Raw genomic sequence first — 23,739 nt, forward strand, 5'->3', positions numbered from 1 at the left:
TAGCTATTTGTGGAACATAATGAACAAAAAACGCTGTCACCAAAAGAGATCCAGAGTCATGAGAGTAGGGAACAGACTGACAAACCTCAGAGGGATAAGGGGTGGGAGGCGAGGGAAGAGATGAACCAAAGAACTTATATGCATATATACACAATCAATGGACAGGGACAATAAAAAATGTTAAAATGAATAAAACAAACAAGAAGAATGAATTCTGACTATAACCACACTTGCAGACCATATCAGCTACCCCACACTGAGTGACAGAAGGTGGAGGGACAGAACAATGGTTAGCTACATCAAGACAGCTACTGGCAGTAGAAATCAGCTCTGACTGATTTACACAGAAAAGGAATTTACTGAAGGGTTTCTGGGTGACTCCAAAAATGACCAAGAATGATGATCACAAGAGAAAAATTCTGAGATGTCCTAAATTAAATTACAGCAGGCCAAAGAGCGAGAGAAAGAGACAAGAATGCATCATGAATAGCTGGGGGCCCCGCTGACCAGACGCCTCACATTCCTGAGTGTGGGGAGCTACACCACCTCCAGGCACCATCTAAAAAGAACTGACCGCCACCAGCAGCTACCACATCCTGCCTAGGGATGAACTTGCGGACTGCTGACCACAGCCAACCAAAGCAGTGAGCAGTCCTTCCTTACAGTGTGCGCCTATACCCGCTGCCCGCTGCACCTGTGGCCTGTTCTGCAGCCAATGCAAACCCTTCCAGAACAATGGGCATCTCTTTTCCCTGAAACACAGTGCAAGGAGAGCCCTTCCACCCAGGAGAGCGGGCAGGATGGTCTTCTGCATCAAGCCTGCTGCTGGGGACTCTGAACGCAGGTCCCAGAACCCGGTCCCTTTTCTGGCTAACATACAGCCCAATACAGCCAGCCCTTATTTATCACAGTCAATCAGGTCCAGACTCTACTGCGGTAAATGAATTCCCGCAAAGTAGGATTCTTTATTTACACAGGCGTCCCTCGCCACTGCGTACCTGGACATTCGCGGCTTCGCTCCATTGCAGTTTTTTCAAATACTATACTATACTGTACTCTACTATACTGTACTGTACTGTACTCTACTATACGTACTGTATTGTACCGTACTATATTGTGCTATACTGTACTATACTATACTGTACCGTGCTATATTGTACCATATTATACCGTACTGTACTGTATTGTATTATACTGTACTATACTGAATTGTACTATACTATACTGTGTACTGTACTGAAAAACCACGACTGGACTGCAGCTGGCCTGATGCTGGACTGGACCTGGCTCCAACATGGAAAGGGAGCTCTGGACACTGGCTCTGCTTCTAGCTCTACTGAAACCCCAGCTGCACTTCTATGCCTGGGCTCAGGGGAATGGGGCCTTGGAAACCCAGGGATATAATTCCATGCAAATACTCCCATGTGAAAATTCATTCTCTCGGGATATCTTAAGAACTCCACCCTAGCAGCGCCCAGTGGTGAGGAGGACCCCCCCACTTCGCCCAGTAATAGAGGTAAGGATACTGCTACCCAGGACTCAGACAAAGCCCCACCATCACCAGAAAGAAACCTCCACTGTCCCTACCTGTGAAGGTCATGCTTCAAACTGAAAATCCTGCCAGAAACCTCAGCTAGCAGCTACGGACCAAACCCACACAACAGGAACCCACAGAAAAAGCGTCCAGGTGCTGGGCATGTCAGAATGGGAACAGAAAGTCCATCACCTCGCTGCTGTAAAACACACACCGACTGGCATTAACAGCGGAGAAAGCTCCCCCAGGAATGCGTGCACCTCCTAACACCTGTAGAACAGAGTTCCCACCCCGGACGAGGTGAGAGTGCTGGACAAGTGCTGTCCACAGCGCTGTGTGAGAGACCAGTCTGCACCCACACACTAATTTCAGTATCTGACAGCAGTTCAGACTTCTGCCCTACCAACTGGTGCTGGAAATGAGTTACTTACAGGTGGACAGAATCCAGGTGCCAAACGGGAGTCTTTTAACTCCCGCAAAATGCTTTATAACTCCAGCAAAATGCTTTTTAAAGCATCAAAAATAACATGAATGTGTCTACATTCACAAGGCAAATCAGCAAAAAATAATTCTGCGGTAACCCAAATAACAGGGATGGAGGGGGTGTGCAATCCCCGGCCCATGGACACTCGCTTGTTTGCATTTAAAGAGGATCTGAGCTCTCTGACTGACCCTGGTTCCTTCGACAGCTTTAATTTTGTGCACCAACACACACACACAACTCCTGGATCTTAACCAGCATTCTATCTTTGCAGGGTGTGGCAGCCTGACAGGTGCACCTGAGTTCCAGGAAGACAGTCCATCCCTTTCTTCTCTGGCCTCCACAGGCTCCGGGTTAGCACAGGATGCCTCTCCATCTGTGCTCAGAGCCAGGACACAGCTCTCACCCTCTCCTGGAACCTGACGACTGTCCCCGAAGGGCACTGAGCCAGGCCTCCTCAAACCACAGACGGCAATGGAAACGGGACGCTCGTGGGCATCATCCAGCAGAAACCAATCCAGAGAACCTGTCAACATACCTTCTGGATGCGACTCCTAAAAATCCCAGAAAACGCACTATTTAAAGGAAAGCAATTGATTTCATTCCAGAAACAGTTACTAACAAGCACCTATCATTTTGCAAACATGGTACTAGATGACGCCGACCCAAGTCAGAAACAGACCCGCGCCTCCCGGGCCCAGGGCTGAGGACACCGTCACGTCAGCAGGAACGCAGTCTGTTGCAGCCGCAGGGGCTGACGGCTGAGTGGCTCTCGGACCCTGGCCCAGGTAAAAGAGCCAAAGCGAAGCCTCTAAGTTTGACTTCGCAAGGTTATGAAATTAAAACACTCCAACAGCCCATCACAAACAGCCACTCAGACTTGGAGCTCTGGCAGCAACAACTTCCTTATTTGCTTCCACCTGTCTCTGTAAAACTCCTGTTTGCTGGAGCTCCCAGCCACTTCTCAGTGCTGCCGGATTCACATGATTTCTGTTCGAATAAATCCTTAAAATGTTTAATATGCCTCACTTTGTAACAAACCACAAAAGGAAGAAGACAAGCATGTTGTAACGTTCTTATTTCAACACGAAATGACATAATCTTAGCACAGTGAAATAACAAATTCAAATCCCTTCGCGTTTTGTAATACTTCTTTTCTACCGAATTCTCAACAGTTGTGAAACCTATGAATAAAGAGGTCACAGAAATTGTATAATTGCAAACTCTAATGTACGAAAACGAAGGGAGAATAAAGTTAATATTAGACCAACAACTCAAGGTATGTCTCCGAACAAATAAAATACTTAATACTCCATACTGAGTAAGTCTCCGTCTAAGTTAATGGTAGCAGAAGAGAGAAAAGATCATTTATATACGAGCCCATCAGGTGAGGACACCAATGAGCACGAACTATCCTCTCCGGCGCTGAGACCCCACCAGCGCCCTCTCAGAGTGCCTGCCCACGCACGCCCTCCAGCCTCACAGGCCATCACACAGCGATGTGACGGTGCGCACCCTCCATGGGTCAGGACACTGAAGGGACCCTCGAGAGGGCCTGTCACTTTCCCGGGGCCACAGAGCGAGGACAGTGCACTCCAGGGCCACATCGGGGAGACAGTGGGTTTGTAATAGTGCATATTTTATCAGTCTCCTTCTGAACCACTAAACTGATACACACGATTTCAAAGTAGCTCATGTTAAACAGCAGGTACTTCAGATCCTGCAGATAACTGACTTCAGAGGAGCCCTCGCTGTTCTGGTATCTCAGCTACGGGCTTCCAGCTGCCGACGGGGTCAGGAACTTCCCTGCTCGCATCTAGTTGGCCTTAGTAAAATGAAATTTAGAAACACATATATTATGAGTATTTTCAAACACCTGGGCCAGTAAATTCTATCATAGCACCAGATATAAGTCTGCTTAACAAATAAGTAGTTCCTTGGTTTGCATAAGCATTGAGGCTGAACAGAAACCTTACAAATTAGCATCGAACAGAGAGACTGACCATTCGAGACGCTTCCTCTGCCTCTGAAATGCTCATGACAATTGTGTAACTATTAACAGGTCAAAAAAATTACTTCCAGAGCGCTGAGAATCACGCTCCGGAGAGAAGTCCTTGCTGACACCACCACACTGTCTCCAGACGTGCACTTGGACATCAAGTGGGCTTCACATCGTGGGGTGCGCCAGAGCCAGTGACCTCATTTTTATTAGAGTGGGAGAGAAACAGCAATCTGTCCTGTGAGATTAGTCCGAAATAGCTTCCTGAAGCACAGCTTCGGGCTTGTAAAAATTTTTAAATAATTTTTCCATGAAAGGGTATAAGTAGAAGCCAGAGCCGATATCAAATATGAATTTCCTTTACATAACCCTGTAAGTCAATGCTACTTCGCAAAATGTTATTTGTATTTTCAAAATTTGGGAAAAATTAAGGATGAGTACAATTTAGTATTTTTAACACCTCATAATGGCCTAATACAGGCAATCATACCACACCTGTAAACAAGCTTATTTTGGGGACACGCCATACAAATCACTGGCTGATTCTGCCAATGTCACATCCAAAGACAAATGCAAGTAATGAAACACAGAACTTTTTTAAATAAGTTTCTTCACATTACGTGTACATAAAAATGTAAAGAAATGCCGAGGCCGTCCACAGTGCCATGGGAACGCAATCTGGCACAATACACACCAGCACGAACCAGGACCAACTATGTCCAGTGGACGGACACGGGGCAAGACGCAAGACTAGACGACACCAGGCCTACAAGACTCCCTCGCGAAGCGGCCTTCTTCCTGAAATGAAGAATGTGGAAAGTAGGATAAGATGACCTCTTGGAAGAATTCTTGTGTGACATCTACAAACTGTACAGGCCTATGAGACACACTCTTGAAGCAACTCCAGGCAGCAAGTCAAAGGCTGGGTAAGAACGGCGCTCAGATGATGTAGGGTCTGTGGAATCACAAACCAGAACTCGAGGAAAAATCACTTAATGGGAAAACAGAGGCCCATCACAGTGACTGTGTAGGGTGGCCAAAAAGCATGGGATGGAAATACATAAAAGAAACTCTGATAGGAAAACAAAAACTTGACAAATACAATACCAATGCATACTTGGATATATCTCTCTCTAATCTGACAGCTCAAAGGCACAAAACTAAAAAAGAACATAAAATATACAAAACTATGTCTAAACCCCACAAAGAAAACCACTTTCATTTCGAAGGCCATAAAATACATTTACAAAAACTGGCTGATGGAATTATTATACAAAAAGAAACTGCAATTACTTCCTAAAAGTGGTGGTACAGAAAGTACCTGGACACGCAGAGATGAAACTAGAAATTATCAACAGATAACATCAAAAATAACTTGGGCCCCGGCTGGTGTGGCTCAGCGTTTGGACCGTTGGCCTGCAGACCAAAGAGTCTCGGGATCGATTCTGGTCAAGGGCACGGGCCTCGGTTGCGGCTCAGTCCCAGCTCAGTCCCAGCCCTGATGGGGTTGTGCAGGAGGCAACCAGTTGATGTTTCACTCTCTCCCTCCCTCCGTCCCACTCTATCTGAGGATAAATGGAAAAATATCCTCAGGTGAGGATTTACAAAAAATAAAAAAAAGCCAATAAGGGAACTTAAAAAAAACACAGTACTCTAAGCAATTCTTAGGTTAAAATTAAATAAGAATAAAAATGCAAATCTATAAAACATTAATGAAGTGCTACATGAATGGCAAACAGCTAGAATCAGCTCAGAGTGAAACTCCTTCATCACCAAGAATGAAGATAAACTAAATACATATTTGGATTGTTACGTTAAAAAAGAGTAATAAAAAATGAGAAACAACGCTAATTGATGATCATAAGAGCAGGAAGTCCTGAACTAGAAAACGGGAGCAGTAAAAATAACATCTAAGAGCTGGTTCTGCGAAAAAGCAAATCAGGAGAAACAAAAAAAAACAAAAAACAAAATTAAGGAAAATACGACAGGAAATTGAAAAAATTATATATAAGTCTATGCTAAAACATTTGAAGATCTAGAAAAATGTATTTTCTAATAAATGTTCATTAATAATGAGAATTTTAAAGTGTCAAAATATATCAGGACATACAAGTAAAATTAATACAATTCCAAGAAAGTGTTAATTCCAGTATTTCAAGTATTCTAGAAATCAAATAAGACTTCCAAATACTTTCTAACATGCTAATATTTAACTACTACCAAAAATCTCACAAGATAACATATAAAATAAAACTTTGAACTAATCTCATTTATAAAAATGGACACCAAAAATACCATTTCAATATAAGCATACAGACTCCAGAAGTACCATTAAGCATGAAAGAATAGTATACCATTACCAGAGCACTTCATTCCAAGAAAGTAGAATGTTTCAATAATAGATCTATTTAAATAATTCAAGTATCAAAAGTTTCAATATTATCAACATATAAAGATATTTCCTTTGTAGAATTATAGATGTATATTTCAGTGTAAAGGCCAGGAGAATGTTTTACAGTGAAAAACTGCAAGTTTTTCTACCAGACTTATAAAGGAGACAGATCTAAAATATAGCATTAAATCATAAACAGTCAGAAGAGAATGTATGATATGATTACATTTTAGGGGAAAAAACTATGTTGTCTACATTAATACATCAGTAGATGCATTTTAAAATTTGAAATGATAGGCGTCAAACCATTAACAAAAATTACTGGGACTGCCCGGCTGGTGTGGTCAGTGGTTGAGCATTGACCCAAGCACCAGGAGGTCGTCAGTTCAATTCCCGGTCAGGGCACATGCACAGGTTATGGGCCCGATCCTCAGCGCGGGGCATGCAGGAGGCGGCCAATCAATGTTCTCTCTCATTGATGTGTCTATCTCTCTCTCCCTCTCCCTTCCTCTCTCTCTAAAAATCAATAAACAAAATTTTTAAATCAATAAATAATTACTGAGATTAATATTACCATAGTGTTTGAATCAAGATCAAGTGACATAAGACAACATAAACCCCGCATCAGGCATTCCAACTTTTAATTCTTCACCTGGGAAACGAAAACCCAAAATGTTTTGTTTTGAAGTCAACAGAGCTCATATACAGACCATAAGGGTCTAGTGACCTGAGAAAGTTCTTCAAGGACTTGCACAGACTCACCTGGCTACCCCTTGACTCACATATAGGCAGCAGAGTAAAAGGCCCATTGTCTGGGAAAGAGACCTATGAACTTATCTTCGCAGCTGTAGCCTGAGGGGAGTCTGGTTAAACACACATGGATACTGAAGACAGTCCTCTCCAGAGATGCGGGGGGGGGGGGGGGAGCACCTTCTTCACACTCTCCCTCTGCCCAGCTCTAGGGTCCTGGTGTCTCTGAGAAACAACCTTGTACACATGTCTGGTGCCCCAACTTTTGTGGCTGCCCACCAGAGGACACATCACTGATAGCCCGGCTCTGTCTGTCCAGGATGTGGGGGGGGGCTTCTGTTAATAGGCCCAAGAGAACAGTAGCAAGGAAGAAAGTTCTTAACTGCCTATCACCCCAGGGCTCAGTGCAGAGAGCAAACACAAATGCCATCTCCTAATCTTCCCGAGAGACATATATTTCATACTTTAAAAGCTGATGCCTGAGGCTCCAGCTTCTTATCAGCCAGAATCCACGTGTTCAGGCCACTGACAGATCTTAGCTCACCTTCAACTACTGGGAGCTACTAAAAATAAGCAGACTTCTTCAACAAAAACAAAGGTTTGGAAGACAACTAAGAACTAAGGCAGAGTTAAAGGGTAAGGTCCTTGTCTAAGACTGGGAGGGGTGGCTGTTTTATCTCATGCATAAAAATCAATACAGAGAGTCAAAATAATGAAGAAACACAGGAATATATTCCAAGCAAGATAACAAGATAAAATCTCAGAAAATGACATTAATGAAATGAAGATAAGTGATCTGACAAACAGTTCAAAATAATGGTCATAAAAATGCTCACTGAAAACAAGAGAAAAATGCATGAAAAAAGTGACAGTTTCATCAAAGTGATAAAAAAAATACAATGTGCTGAACAGAATTCACAGAGTCAAAGAATACAATAACTGAACTGACAAATACAATAGACAGGTTCAAGAACAGATTACATTAAGAGGAAGGAAGAATCAGTGAACTCAAAGACAGAGCAGTGAAATCCATCCAATCTGAGCAACAAAATGAGCCCTGGCCGGTTTGGCTCAGCAGTTAGAGCGTCGGCCTGCAGACCAGAGACCCAGGTTCAGTTCCCACTAAGGACATGTACCTCAGTTGCAGTTTGTCCCCGGCTCCAGTTGGGGTTGTGTGGGTGGCAGCCAGTCGATGTGTCTCTCTTACATCGATGTTTCTCTCTCTCTCTTCCACCCTCTCTCCCTCCCACTCTATCTGAAGATAAATGCAAAAAAAAAAAAAGAAACAAACTGAAAAAGAGTAAAGATTAAGAGACTTATGGGAAAACATCAAGCAGACCCAACATTTGCATTATAGGGTCCCAGAAGGATAAGAGAGAAAGGGACAGAATACTTATTTAAAGAACTAATAGCTGAAAAACATCTCTCACCTGAAAGATAAAAATGACATCAAGATTCAGGAAGCTCAGAGAGTTCCAAGTAAGATAAACCCAAAAAGATCCATACCAAGGTACATTATAATTAAAGTGTGAAAAGTGAAAGACCAGGAGAAAATCTCAAAAGCTACAAGAAAGAAAACAACTTGCTACATATGTGGGAACCCCCACCAACCATGAGCAGGTTTTCCAGCAGAAATTTTGCAGGCCAGAGTGATAAGATATATTCAAATCTGAAAGAGAACTTCCTACCAAAAATTCTCTACCTGGCAAAGTTGTTCTTCAAAATCAAAGGTGAGACACTGTTTTCCAGACAAGCAAGAGCTAAAAAAATTCATCACCATTAGACTGGTCCTACAAAAAATGTTAAAAAAAAAAAAAAAGTATTTAAAGTAAAACAAAGAAGTGCAAATTAGTAATAACAAAAAATAAAAATATACATTTTACTGGTAAATATATAGTAAAATTCAAAATAACCTAATGCTTTGAAGGTGGTAGGTTAGTCACTTATAAAGTAAATATAACTTTTAAAAGGCAAAAGTATTAAAAATAACTCTAGCCTAGCTGGTGTGGCTCAGCAGTTGAGCGTCAACCCATGTACTAACAGGTCACCAGTTCGAATCCCGGTCAGAACACATACCCAGGTTGTGGGCCCAATCCCCAGGGGGGGGGCATGCAGGAGGCGGCCAATCGATGTTCTCTCTCATCAATGTTTCTATCTCTCTCCTCCTCTCCCTTTCTCTCTCTCTAAAAAATCAATAAAATAAAAATTTTTTAAATAAAAATAACTCTAAGTACAATAATTTGTTAATAGGTACACAAGATAAAAGTATGTAAAATGTGACCTATCAAAAGCATAAAACATGGGAGAAGTAAAAATGAAGAGCTCTAGAGTGCATTTGAACTTAAGTTGTTATAAACTTAAAAGAGACTATTATAAGTTGTTGTATGTAAGCCTCATGGTAACCAAAATGCAAAATCCTACAGTAGATGTACTAAAGATAAAGAGGAAAGAAAATCTAAATATACCAGTATAGAAAATCATCCAACCAAAGAGAGTAAGAGAAGAAAAAAGGAATTATAAAACAGCAGGAAAACAATTAACAAAATGGAGTAAGGACATACCTATCAATAATCACTCTAAATATATATGGACTAAATCTCTAATCAAAGACACAGAATGACTGAATGGATTTAAAGGAGGGGAGGGGAGGGGAGGGGACCATCTATACAGGCTGCCAACAAAAGGCTCACTTCAGAAAACACACACAGTGATGGACAGCAGGAATGGAAACAAGTTTTACAAATGGAAACCAAAAGGAAGAAGGGCTAGCTATCCTTGAATCGGACAAAACCGACATCAAGACAAAGACTGTAATACGAGACAAAGAAGGTCACATAGAGCTGCCAATCCAAGAAGATCATGTAACATCTGTAAATATGCACGCACCCAACTTAGGAGCACCTAAATATATAAAATGCTGACAGACCTAAAGGATGACACAGACAGCAACACATTTACCAGGGGACTTGAATGCCCCACTTTGATTAACAGTTAAAGCATCCACCTAGGAAATCAATAAGGAAACATGCCTTAAACAACAAGGTGAACCAGATGGACTTAACAGACATAGTCAGAACATTCCGTGCAAAAGCAACAAAACACACCTCCTTCTCAGCACATAGAAAACATTCTCCAGTATGTTTGGCCACAAAGGAAGACAGTAAACGTAAGAACACTAAAATCCTGTCAAGCACCTTTTCCAAATCCATGGTATGAAACTAGAAATCAATTACAAGAAGAAAACTGGAAACTTCAAGTATGTGGAGTTCAAACAACAGGCTTCTGAACAAACTAATGGGTCAAAGAGGAAATCAAAGGAAAATCAGATGAAACAGATGAAAATGGACACACGATATACAAACGTGTATGGATGCAGTAAAATAAGTTACGAGAGTAAAGTGCACAGAGATCAATGTGTACACCCAGAAACAAGAAAGATCTGAATTTAAAAACCTAACTTTAGATCTCAAGGAAAGAGGAGCCTGTCGGTTGGCGTCTGCCTGGTGGGCACAGCTCCATGGCAGCCTCTTGGCCGGGGTGGAGGTGGGGGCGGAGCCTGGGTGAGGGGCCCCGGAACCCTGGCGATCCTCTGGGCTATGCCACTACTCCTCGTGCTGCTCCGTGCCCAGTGACCCCCGGACCACCTCCAGGCCTGGGACACAGGGAGCTCTGAGAGGGAGGCCTGCAGTCTTGGTGAGTCTGAGTAACTTGTCCAGGATTGTAGGAATAAAGAGGGTCATCTGGGGGTTAAAAAGTCGCAGGTTCAATTCTGGTCAAGGGCATGTACTTCAGTTGCAGTTCGTTCCCAGCCCTGGTTGGGGTCGTGTGGGAGGCAACCAGTCGATGTGTCTCTCTCATGTCGATGTTTCTCTCTCTCCCTCCCTCATACTCTATCTGAAGATAGGTGAAAAAATATCCTCAAGTGAGGATTAAAATAATAAAAATAAAAGTATGATGCATATATATACAATGGAATATCATTAAGCCATAAAAAAGGAGAAAATCTTGACATTTGCTACAACATGGATGGACCTTGAGGGCATTAACTAAGTGAAATAAGTCAGACACAAAAAGGCAAATACTGTCTAACTTCACTTATATGTAGAATCCTTACAAAGTCTTGGGGATGTAATATACAGCATGGTAACTTTATTAAATAATACTTATTATTTTGTTCTTTTTGTTAATCTTCACCGGAGGTTATCTTTCCATTGATTTTCAGATAGAGTGGAAGGGAGGGAGAGAGAAACATCGACGTGAGAGAGACAGATCGATTGACTGCCTCCCATACGATCCCAACCGGGGCTGGGGATCAAAATGAAACCAGGTACAGCATGCCCTTGACCAGAATCGAACCCATGACTCTTTGGTCCGAGAGCTTACGCTTTAACTGTGGAGCCGAACTGGCCAGGGCAACACTGTTGTATTTCTGAAAGTTGCTAAGATAATAAATCATAAAAGTCCCATTAGAAAAAAACTGTAACTGTGTGTGGTGATGCATTAACTATATACATGTACTTCATGTTGTATACCTGAAACTAAAAGAGCATGTCAACTGTTTCTCAATAAAAATTAATAAAACAATAATGCAACAGAAGGACAGATGTGTATGAATTCATTTAGGAAATCAGTTACTCTTTAAGGAGACTGAAGGTGACAGAAAGGGGAAGCTCTATGAACGCCCAGGACACGGCACAAGCCGGAGCCACGCCAAGCCCAGTGCACCCTCCTAGCTGGAGCCCGTAGGGAACCAGGTGCCTACGGCATGAGGACAGCAGTGAGACTCAGCCGTCTGACAAGGGTCCCTCTAAAGACTCAGCAGGACACTGATCCCACTGTGAGGGAACAAGTTCCCTGAAAGGAAACCACCTGCGGGAGGAGAGGTTCAAGTTCAATAAACACCAGGTAGAAGGACCGTGAAGAAAACTGCACCAAGGCGCATCATCATTCAATGCTCAAAACCAATTATAATGAGAAAGTCTTATAGCACCCTAGAAAAAAACACGTTACATACAAAGAACAAAAATATGGATGAGTAGATTCCCTGTCAGAAAAAGAAAAATGCAACTAAGACGACAGTGGAAGTAACACCGTTAACGTACTGACAGAGAAATAAATGCCAACTCAGAATCCTGTACCCAGCAAAAATACTGTGAACTGCTGCGGTAAAAAAAAAAAAAAAAAAAAAAAAAAAAAAAAAAAAAGCCTTTTCCAGAGAGTCAGAAGTGGAAGGGATTCAGCAGCGGATCTGCATCACAGAAATGATGAAGGACGTCCACCTAGAGAAGGGATCCGTCACAGGCAGAACTGGGGTCCACGCAGAGAAATAAAAGAACTGGAAGTATCTACATAGTAAATATATATTTTCCTAATTAGTAAAATCTCTTTAAAGAATAACTGGTTATATTGCCCTGGTCGGTTTAGCTCAGCGGTTACAGCGTTGGCCTGCGGTCCAGAGAGACCTGGGTTCGGTTCCCACTAAGGGCATGTACCTCGGTTGCAGTTTGTCCCCGGCCCTGGTTGGGTTGTGCGGGAGGCAGCCACTCGATGTGTCCCTTTCACGTCGATGTTTCTCTCTCTCTCTCTTCCTCTCTTTCCCTCCCACTCTATTATCTGAACAAAAAAATGGAAAAATGTCCACGGGTGAGGATAAAAAAAAAGAATAACTGGTTATTTAATAAAGTAATTAACCATGCTGTGTGGTTTTATAGCATATGTAAAATAAAGTGCATAACAATAGCACACAGGTCAGAAAAAAATAAAAGTACTTAATATAACATTCTTGTATGTGGTTTATCATGTGATGCTACACTGGAAAATGAAAGATGTACAGTATATGTCCTAAAGTAATCAATAAAACAATTAAATAGTAATAGTGAATAAGTCAATAAAGAATATAAAATAGAATCATAAAAATAACCCAAACAATGGCCAGTAAAAGGAAAAGAAGAACAAATAGAAACAGAAAACAAATAAGAAAATGAAAGCTTTATATATCATTGATACTGTTGATATTATAATCACATTAAATGTAAACAGTCTGAATACTCCAATTAAGGGAAGCTATTTGTAAGACAACATGAAAAAGCAAAACCCAACAGTGTCTGCCTACTAGAAACAACATACATAGATTAAGAACAAAAGAATGTATCAGGCTAACACCAGCGCAAAGAAAGCTGGAGTAGCTACATACAAATCAGGCATGATTTCACAGGAAAGAATGCACCAGAGATAAGGCAGATCATCGTGAAACGAGGTAGACAAGGCAAAACTAAACATTTATGCATTAATAACACCACCTGGAAATACAACAAAGAAACACCAACAGAAGTGATAAAAGAAACAGAAAAATGCACAACTACGGTCTCTCAATAACTGATGGAATAAGTAGCAAGAAAACCAGTAAAGATATAGAAAAAATTGACAATACTATCAACCAACTTAATTTAACTGACATTTATAGGGCTTTCTGCTCCCCACCAAAACAAACCCCAAAATATTTGAAAATTGTTGAAAGAAATTAAAGACCTAACAAAATATGGAGATATACTGTGTTTATGGATCTGAAGAGTCAGTGCAGATATCAAATCTCCACAAATTGATCTACAAATTAAATGTAATCTTATTCAAAATCCCAGAAAGACTTGTTTATAGAAACTGACATGCTGACTCCTAGGAAAATGGAAAGGATCTAGATTAGACAAAAAAACTTTGACCAACAAGTAGGAGGACTAGCACTACCTGACTTCAAGTATTGGTATCAAGATAAACAGATTAATGGGGCAGGAAAGAGTGCAGATAAAAACCAGAACATATATAGAAATGTCTCTCTCACATTGATGTTTCTCTCTCTCCCACCCTCCCATTCTCTCTCCCTTCCACTCTCTAAAACTCAATGGAAAAAATATCCTCGGGTGAGGATTAACAGAAAAAAAAAGAGAGAGAGAGAGAGAAGAAACTAAAATATAAAGTACAGAAATAACTTGCCAAATGAAATACAGGTTAGTGAGGGAGGCGGGATTCAAGTCCGGAGAGGCCCGGCCGCAGGTCAGAGATGGCTGTTCGTCCATCACAAACAACACTGCTGAGCGGGTGTGTTTAGTGTGAATATGTGAAAGGAAAGGTCCCCTTAATTCTACTTTCTAAATGAGGGTTCTTGTTGTCACTGAACTGGCCATGTGGGCTGTAAGATAAAAATGCTCAGGGATTCGGTTCCCGCTAAGGGCACGTACCTCGGTTGCAGTTTGTCCCCGGCCCTGGTTGGTCGAGCGGGTGGCAGCCACTCGATGTGTCCCTTCACATCGATGTTTCTGCCTCTCTCTCTCTTCCTCTCTCTCCCTCCCGCTCTGTCTGAACAAAAAATGGAAAAATGTCCTCGGGTGAGGATAAAAAAAAAAAAAAAAAAAATGCTCAGGGACGTGCACTGAGGTGGGTCTGAGCGGCTCACACCTGTTTGCACATCACAGGTGTTAGAGATTCAAAACCCAGTCACCAAAAGGGGTGGCTAAGAAAGCACATTCGGTTTTAGTTTTAAAACAGAAAGAAAAGGCCAGCCCTCCTCATTCACACTGGCGGTACCAATTTACCTCCCTTCACGAACTGCCCACATATTTCATCAACCACTCCCAGACTTGTGCTTCTACACTACTGCAAGTGTTCTTAAAACTGCTATCTAATTTGAAACATAAGACACACTGCAGAATGTTCAAATGCAAATAAGACTATCTTGATCACACCTGGGACAAAAGGAAAGCAATGTGCTACTTACAAAATGAATACTTTGTTTAAAATACCAAGTTACTGGTTGTTTTAAAAAAAAAAAGAAGAAAAAGAAAACAAAAATGAGAGCAAGAGAAACTAGTATCACTCTGAAGTCATAACAAGGAAATTAAAGTACTCAGAATCAAAACCACTGGTTAATTCGATTCCACTACTTAAAATTTGGACACAAATTTCTGCTTTGCAGAAAGCAATAAAGCAAATTTTAATGAAGAAAAACACATAGTTGAAGTCAGTAAAATATTCCTGCAATAGTAATCCTCTAATTTACTTTGTGTAACTACTCTTTGAAGTTAATTTCAATCTTCTCTTCAGAAGCAGCAATTCATACATTTAGTAATACTCATGTAAGGCCTACCGGCTCTGTAGTCTCAAACTCTGGGAATGAGAGAGACGGTCTCTGGATTCATAAATGAAACTTCAGAGATTTATAGTTTTACATGATCCCACTTCTAGGAATATATCCTAAGAATCCTGAAGCACCAATCAGAAAGAACATATTCAGCTCTATGTTCATAGCAGTGCTATTTACAATTGCTAAGATCTGGAAACAGCCCAAGTGTCTGTCAGTAGATGAGTGGGTAAAAAAGCTGTGGTACATGTACACAATGGAATACTATGCAGCTTTGAAAAAAAAAAAGGTCTCTTACTCTTTGAGACAGCATTGAGGGACCTGGACAAAATTAGGCTAAGCAAAATAAGCCAGTCAGAGAGAGACAAGTAACACATGATCTCACTTATATGTGAAATTTAATGAACAAAATAAACTGAACAAAACAGTTCCAGAGACATGGAAGTAGGGAATAGAATGATGAACCCCAGAGGGAAGGGGGGAGGGGTTGCAGGAAGAAATAAACCAAAGAACTTATGTGCATATATGCACAACCAATGGACACAAACAAGTGTGGAGAAAAAGGGGCGGCAAGATGGGAGAAGGAAGAAGGGGGTCAATGGGGAAAAAGGGGGGACATCTATAATACTTGCAACCATAAAGATAACATTTTTTTTAAAGAGTATAATACTTTGAGTTAATTTTTGAAGAAACTGTGAGATTTAAGTTGAGGTTCTTCTTTTAAATTTTTTTTGCATATGGATGTCCAACTTTTCCAAAACCATATTTGTCAAATATCAACCAGCCATATCTGTATGGGTCTATTTTGGGGTTCTGTTGGCTCCACTGATCAATGGGTCTACCCTCTCACCAATACCACCTACAGATAATAAATTCTCTTAGTTGTCCTTAATCTGAGAATGTCTTCATGTCATCTTCATTCCTAAAGGCATTTTCTCTCGCTACAGAATTCTGGGTTGACGGTTCTTTTCTTTCAGCACTTTGGAAATGTCGTTCCACTTACTTCTGGACTCCATTGTTTCTGAGGAGGAATCGAATCATTCAAATCACTGTTTCCCTATAAATCATGTGTTATTTTCCTCTGACTTTCAAGATTTCTTTTTTGATCATTAGTTTTAAGCAGTTTGATTATGATGTCTGGTCACGGTTTTCTTTGAGTTTACCTTGTTTTGGTTCACTTAGCTTCTTAAATCTTTACGTTTGTCTTTCATCAAATGTGTGAATTCTTCAGGCATTATTTCCTCAAATATTTTTTTATGAATCATAGTCTGTCTCCTTTCCTTCTGCAGCTCGAGACAAACGTTAAACATTTCAGTTCTGTCCCTTGGGTCCTTGAGGTTCAGTTCATTTATTCAGTCTTTTTGTTTCTGTTATTCAGCCTGATTAATTCCTATTGATCCCTCTTAAAGTTAACTCATGTCCTTTTATCATCTCTGTTCTGCAATTCATTCCATCCCATGGAAAAAAAAGTAAGTGTTTTTACTTTCCAGTCCTAAAATTTGTATTAGTTGGGTGCTAATAGTTAGTTATCCTTTATTTCTTTTTTGAAACTTTCTGTATTTCCATCGTTCATGTGGTATGAGACCCAGAAATAAGGCCCTCCTTTATGTGCTGCCTGATACCTGCAGAAACCAGGTGAACCACAATGGCCTAACCATGAGTCTCCCTCCCCACACTGCTATCCCATCTGCGTCCCCCAGACCAACAGCCCTCCTTGTGGAGGAGACCAGGCACATCCCTGCTCATCCCTTGGGGTGCAACTCAGTGCCCCATCAGACCGTGGAGTTATTCAGGCAAGCCGATCACACCCGTCCCTCTTATCACTGAAACAGTCCGCTGTTTCACTCTGTTCCTGAGCACAACCTCCGTGTGAGCCAGCGGGACTTGTGGTGTCGCCCTCCCCTGTGGTGTCGTGCTCACATGGCTGTGAGCACAGGTGATGAAGACACTGCCAATGGTCACATCAGTAGAGGAGCAGATGGCTGGTGCCTGGCCAGACCCAGAAACCTGGAACAGGAAGCCCTCACCAAGGAAGTGTGTGTGTGTGTGGGGGGGGGGGGGTGGCTATGGGAACAGTTCACCTTCACTTCTTGGCACATTTTTGTAATAACTGCATTCAAATCTTTCCGAATCACTCCAACACCTGCCATCTTGGATGGCACCCACTGATCCTCTCCCCCATGCAAGCAGAGAGCTTTGGGTACTTCATATGCTGAGTCATTTCTGCTGGGCAATTTTGTTTCAGTATTCAATCAACTTGGGTGTCTTCAGACTGCACATTGCAACCAGCCTCGTGTGCACCGTTGCTTCAGTGCTAGTTATGTTTTTGAGGTCTCTGGCCAGTCTCAGATCTGGGCAGGGGTCCATCTCTTGGTTCAAGTTCTCCAGTGTTTGGTATGCCAAGCATTTAGCATGACAGCACAAACGCTCAGCTGGGAGTGAGTCCAGCTCACGACAACATTACGGGGTGCCCTTTCTGAGCTCACCCCTCCTCACCACCTCTTTGGTGTTTGCCGGTTCCCAGTGGCTCCTCGTCTTCCTGGCCCCCAGACTGGGGCTGCATTTCCCTCGCTGTGCTCTGCGCCCCTACAACTACACGTGTCCAAGACCAGGCGGTAGCTGGTCAGAGAGAAGAGAAGCAGTGGGGCCTGCAACCACCCTCCTGGGACGAAGCTCCTCTGACCGAAGGAGGGGTTCTCCTCAGGACTTTCGGTGTTTTGGGTCGTGGCTGCTACTGCTGTTGCTAAAGGAAAATGCAGCTCCCAGTTTGTCGAGCCTGAACTGAGAGTCCCCTGGCGTTCCTCTGCCTGTGCCAGTGTCCATGTCTAGCTGTTTCAGACCAGGCCAGGGGATGCCAGACAAACACTCCACATTTCCACTTCCGGCCCAGACCACGCTCCTGAACTTCACATCTGCACAGCCATGATCTCCCTAACTAACCCTGTGCTTGGATGTTTAACCTGAATTTTTAACCAAACACGTCCAAAACAATACTCCTCACTGTCTCTTCCAAATCGGCTCTCTCCACAGCCCCACCAAAGGGAACTCCTCAGGTACTCTGGCCAGAGTCCCCAGGTCAATCTCTACTTCCCTCTCTCCTGCGTTATCTGTCCAGTCTGTCAGGAGACTCTCCCGAGTCCAAGCACACCCCACGGTGTCCACATCACTGCCCAGCCAAGTCCCCTCACAATCCACCCGCACTGAGACCAGGGGCTCCCAGCAGAACTCGCTCCTGCCGCCAGCCAGCGTCTCCTGATGTCTGCTCTCGGCTGATGACCAGACAAGGCATTAAAAGCCTAAGGTCACACTGCATCTCTGCTGACAACCTGCTGCGGTCCTTCTCCCTGGCAGCGAAGCTGTGATCCCGCGGGGCTCTGCCTCCACATGGCTCTGACAGTGTCTCCCATCCTCTCCACCGCCGTCTGTCCCTGCCGCACCGGCGGGCAGAGGCTCTGGGCACGCTCCCATCTCAGCCCTCTGTCCTGGGTGTCCCTGTGTCCAAAATGCTCTTGCTCCTGTGTGTGTGACTCATTTCCAGTCTGGTCTCATCTCCTATGCTGCCTTCTCAGTGAGCTTCCTCTGACTGGCCATCTCACACTGCGAACCCCACCCTCACCAGAGCCCTCGCCGTCCCTCTCTACAGCACCGAGCCCTTCCACCATGATCACAGCCTATGACGTGCCCTGTCTGCTGCCCAGCTGGAATGGCGGCTTCCTGGCAGCCGGGACCGCTCCTCGTTGGTCCACGCCATGTGCCGTGTCCACACCAATGCATGGCTCAACAGACATGTGCTGAGTGAGGTGGAAAATTGCGCCTGGAACAGTGTGTGAGCAAAGGGAGCGACAGGAGGAGAGGATGTTGGAACAGTGCTGGGACCCACCCTGCAGGCCTTGCAAACTGAGGCTGGCAGAAGTCACACTACTCTCTCAGATCCATGATTCCCAGTGGGCAGTTGCTTTATGGGGTTTGAGTCTAACAACTTCACAATGAGGGCAGCTATGACACTCATACACAATGATCACTCTCTCCTCCCAGGTTCTAGATGGGCAATGCCAAGAGATCGCTGTTGAGTTACATAGATAAGTACAGGGCAGGGCAAGTGGGTTCACAGCTGTCCGTGTACAGACAGTGCAGTGATCGTAAATACAACAGTACAGGAGCAAACTCTGTTCCGTGCACGCACAGCTGTCCATGTGCAGACAGTGTATTAAGTCGTAAATACAACAGTATGGGAGCAAATTCTGTTCCATGTACGCACATCTGCACACCTACCTTTGCCCACCTTGCTCGCTTCCTCGACAACAGTGAGCACATGGCCTGCCAGCAGCAGGAAGCCAACCACTAACTCCCAAGTGAGGCGGTCCGCGTCCCATCTCCAAGGACAAAGGAATGAGATGGCACTGTCCGAGGTGTGCTGACAGACGTCCGGACTGCAGAGAGCAGGAGAGCTGGCCGTTAGAGGCCACATGGGCAGCAGGCCCCCGAATCCGGAGAGCCAGCCATTGTCCTTAAACTGGTCAGCGTCGACAGGGTAGAAGCCTCTTTGAAAAGCAGTCTTACTGCTGCTGTTCCACTTCTCCTCCTGAAACAGTGCGGCCGTCATCAGGTCTGGCACAGCGAGGGCCTTGCTATTTGTGAAGTCAAGTTCACCCTCACAGAGCGATGATGAGTCACCGCTGAGGACATTCAGAAGGATAAGCCCTGACTTTGACATACATTCCCAGAGGATCTCAGTAAAGGCTGTGAACAAAACTTTCCAAAATGACGACTGTGTTCAGAACAACACACAGGATCTACAATCCATCGCTGCTTCACAGACTCGTTCCACAGGGCCGAGACTCCAGGCCGAGATACCGCCCACTGCCCAGCTCGGCCATGGGGGCACGCAGAGGCCCAACCCTGCCCCAGGGAGGAAGACACGGGCAACCTGGGGACTCCTGCTCCGGCACTGGGACACCTGGACGCTCTCATGGTCTTTTACTTTTTAATTTGGGGCACAGTCGATGCCAATCACATCACAATTGCTGAAGATGCTTGTCCTGAGAAGTTTCCGAAGAGAATGCTAACACTGGCCCTGTGAGTCACACCTTACCTAAGGGAACTTCACCCAAAGCGGGACAACCAACAGCAAGTGGCCTCAAGTAACGAAAATAAAACACACAGCACGGTCCCTTCAGAACCTTGGCAAACACTGTTAGCTGAAACACGAAGAAATGACTCTGTCAGATCCACAGTATGTGAACCTCAGTAAGATAATCTGCCTGATCAAAAAGATAAGTTAGTTATAAAAAACAGAGATGGATGACATGTCTGGATTTTAAAAAAGAAAAGTTCTAACCAAATATGGCATGTGACATTTAATGAGATCCTGAATTAGAAAAGCAAAATAAAACGACTATAGACTGAATTTCGAAGCACCTGGGAAATCTGAACACAGGGCTGCCCGTTCAGGATGGTCACCGTGCTGTTCCACAGGGTCCCTTCCTGTTCTCAGGAAGCAGGCTGAAACGAAGGCTCACCTGGTCGCTCTGAAACAGTTCTGCAGAGGGGCAGCGGGGCCTGGGGACAGCGTGGCAGGAGAGGTGTGAGGAGGGAAGACCTTGATGAGGGTACAAAGGGGTTCATTTTACTGCTTCTCAGATTTCCTAAAGTTTAAATGTTTCCACAATAAGCAGCTGCAGAGGGTGAGGGCACTGCAGCACTAGACACGGTGCCCACCGCAGCGCACGCAGGGCCTTCGGTCCTCCTGCTCGTGATGGGTTCTTGACGCAACCCAAGTCCTCCAGGCCAGGAGGCAAGAAACCCTGGCCGGGGATGAGGGGCATTCTGTGTGCAAACAAATTCTCACCTGTCAAGTAAAAGTGATCTGAATCCTCCGGACTTGTTCTGTTGGATTCTTATAAACACGCTGAAGGGTGGTACTCTCTGAGGAGCTGTGTCTAAAGGAAAGCTTTATTTAACTACGGAAGCACGCTCCCAGCTGGGAGCAGACAGGAAGTCGGGCTGCTTGCTGAGGTGAAGACAGAGGACAACAGCAGGGCGACGGTGCTCAGCACAGCACAGCTCAGGGTTCTGAAGGGAGGCCCGTGGCGCAATCTCAATTGCTTTGTAAGTGGCTAGTGCTTTAAATCATTAACATTGTATTTCGTATTTTACAATATTCGTCTACAATCAAATAGATATAAAATATTCATCTACAACTATATATATATACACACACATACATATCACAAATAAGTAAGTAAGGGTTTCTTGCTTCCTGGCCTGGAGGACTTGGGTTGCGTCAAGAACCCATCACGAGTAGGACCGCAAGGCCCTGCGTGCGCTGCGGTGGGCACCGTGTCTAGTGCTGCAGTGCCCTCACCCTCTGCAGCTGCTTATTGTGGAAACATTTAAACTTTAGGAAATCTGAGAAGCAGTAAAATGAACCCCTTACTGATTTAAGTATATGACAGTCCATTATATTCCATTTTTAAATTACATCTGATGTAAGGCTATTTAAAGTTCACTTGGTTTTAATGTTTCTAATTTCCTTTATACCTTCCTTTTAACAGTCATTGGACTCAGACAATGTCCTGTGCAGTGGGAACTAAGCTCGGAATGCTAGTCTAAAAGCTGCACTGCAGCGACAGCCCGGGGACACCCTGCTCACAGGTATGCCACTGTCTCTGCAGCACATCCATTCTCCAGTTAACTCGTCTTATTTTAAGGAAACGTGTAAAATACACCTTAAAAACAATCGCGTTGTTGCTCAGGCTCAGTGCCACGTAAACAGAAAGGAGAGGTCGAAGTGCCAGGTTCCGACCAGCTGTTCCCGGTCACGGCAGTCCCCAGGAGAGCAGTGACAGACAGCACGTGAGCCCGGGAGCAGGCGCTCTCGTCCGTGTCCATTGCGCGCGGTGACGAGAGGGAGGCACAGCTTCATCTGGATCAATGCTGAAGCATTTTGAATTTCATGACAAATTGATTTAATAAAAAATTTTTAAATAATAGTATCCACGAGAATACATAGTCCAAATCAATAGTTTATAAAAGGTGTGTTGGGATTACCGGACCCACAATCGAGGAGCACCCCAAAGACCTTCAGTGCTCTGAGAAGAACATGCTGATTCCAGACCTCACAGGGCCAGCTCAGGAGCAGAGACCAGGCTGACCCATCACCCTCACTTCCGAGGTTAGTCAATTAGGCTGCTAGGTTTTCATCTAACCAAACCCAACAGTGCGCACACAACTGTCCTACCTTCTAGTGGCTTTAATACAAAACACCCACCCTTAGGACCTGCTAACATCACGTCATCAAGTCCCTATTTCCCCCACCCCGTCTGTCTCCACACACAGAGCTCCTGCCCAAAGACGACGACTTCAGCATTAAACGACCGCGCTCGCTCCCCAGGGCTGCTGTGACAAACGGCCACGACCGGGTGGCTTAGAGCAGTGGGATTCCGTTCTCGTCGTCCTGCAGGCCAGAGGCTAGTTAAGATGCTGGCAGGACGGACCCCTCCGGGGCTGCTCCTGAGGAAGTGTCCTCGTGTCTGAGGGCTGCCAGCACCCCTGGCCTTCCTCAAGGTGTGTGCACAGCTCCCCGGTCCGTGCAAGTCCGCACACGGTCTTCTCTCCCTTCTCCTCACCTGCCTGCGTCTTCTCCACTTCTTCTGAGACACTGGTCCTTGGACTTAAGCTTCATTCACATAATCCAGGAAGATACCACCTTAAGATCCTTAATTACATCTGTAAAAACTTTTTTCCCAAATAAGGTCATATTCCCAGGTTTACAATGACATATCTTTTGGGCGGCCACCAGTCAGCTAGAGTCACTTTCTTCCAGGATTAGTTTTATCCCATACTAATAAAGCTTACTTTTTAAAATAATTTATCAAACATATCACCTTTCCTCTAACCATGTTTTAGGTTCACATATTAGTTATCTGATAACTATTTTCAAAGAGCTATATTTTCTTATAAATTCTTTTTCTGAGCTTTCACTCGTCACTGTGAAAAAGGTTGGCATGATAGAACAGGTAGGTAGTGAATGCTTTTACCTATAAGAGTAACATGTTCATGGATTACTGAAGTAGAAAACTTAGTGAATCTCACACGCTGATCTGGGTCGTCTTCAGTTTCACTGAATTACCTTTTAATTTCTACCTATACACTCTAATCAGAATAGATACTCTTATAATGATATGGTTAAACATATCATTTTAACCTGTTCAGGTACAACCATGCCTGAAGTGTTCAATGCTGCCTTTAACAGTTTACACTGTTACTGTTATTTCATTCACATACTAATAAGTTATCAATGTGCACATCTTCCAATGAAGCCTACTTTTTGGATAAACAACTTCATAAAATGTGAATATCTCCAAATTCTCTGCATCAGACAAAAGAACAACAATTTCATATGTGTTGGGTCATGCAAGATTTCATTATCAATGCCAGAAAAGCACTTTTG

The 23,739-nt window shown here is 43.8% G+C and overlaps 1 protein-coding gene across 4 annotated transcripts in view; it reads right to left on the reverse strand.

Moving 5' to 3' along the window:
- The window catches only part of AUH (AU RNA binding methylglutaconyl-CoA hydratase), a 181,581-nt gene that overhangs the window by 67,620 nt on the left and 90,222 nt on the right, over nt 1-23,739 (reverse strand). The window lies entirely within an intron of this gene.

Source organism: Molossus molossus, unplaced genomic scaffold, assembly GCF_014108415.1.
Source record: "Molossus molossus isolate mMolMol1 unplaced genomic scaffold, mMolMol1.p scaffold_m16_p_29, whole genome shotgun sequence".
In the NCBI taxonomy this organism is placed as follows: domain Eukaryota; kingdom Metazoa; phylum Chordata; class Mammalia; order Chiroptera; family Molossidae; genus Molossus; species Molossus molossus.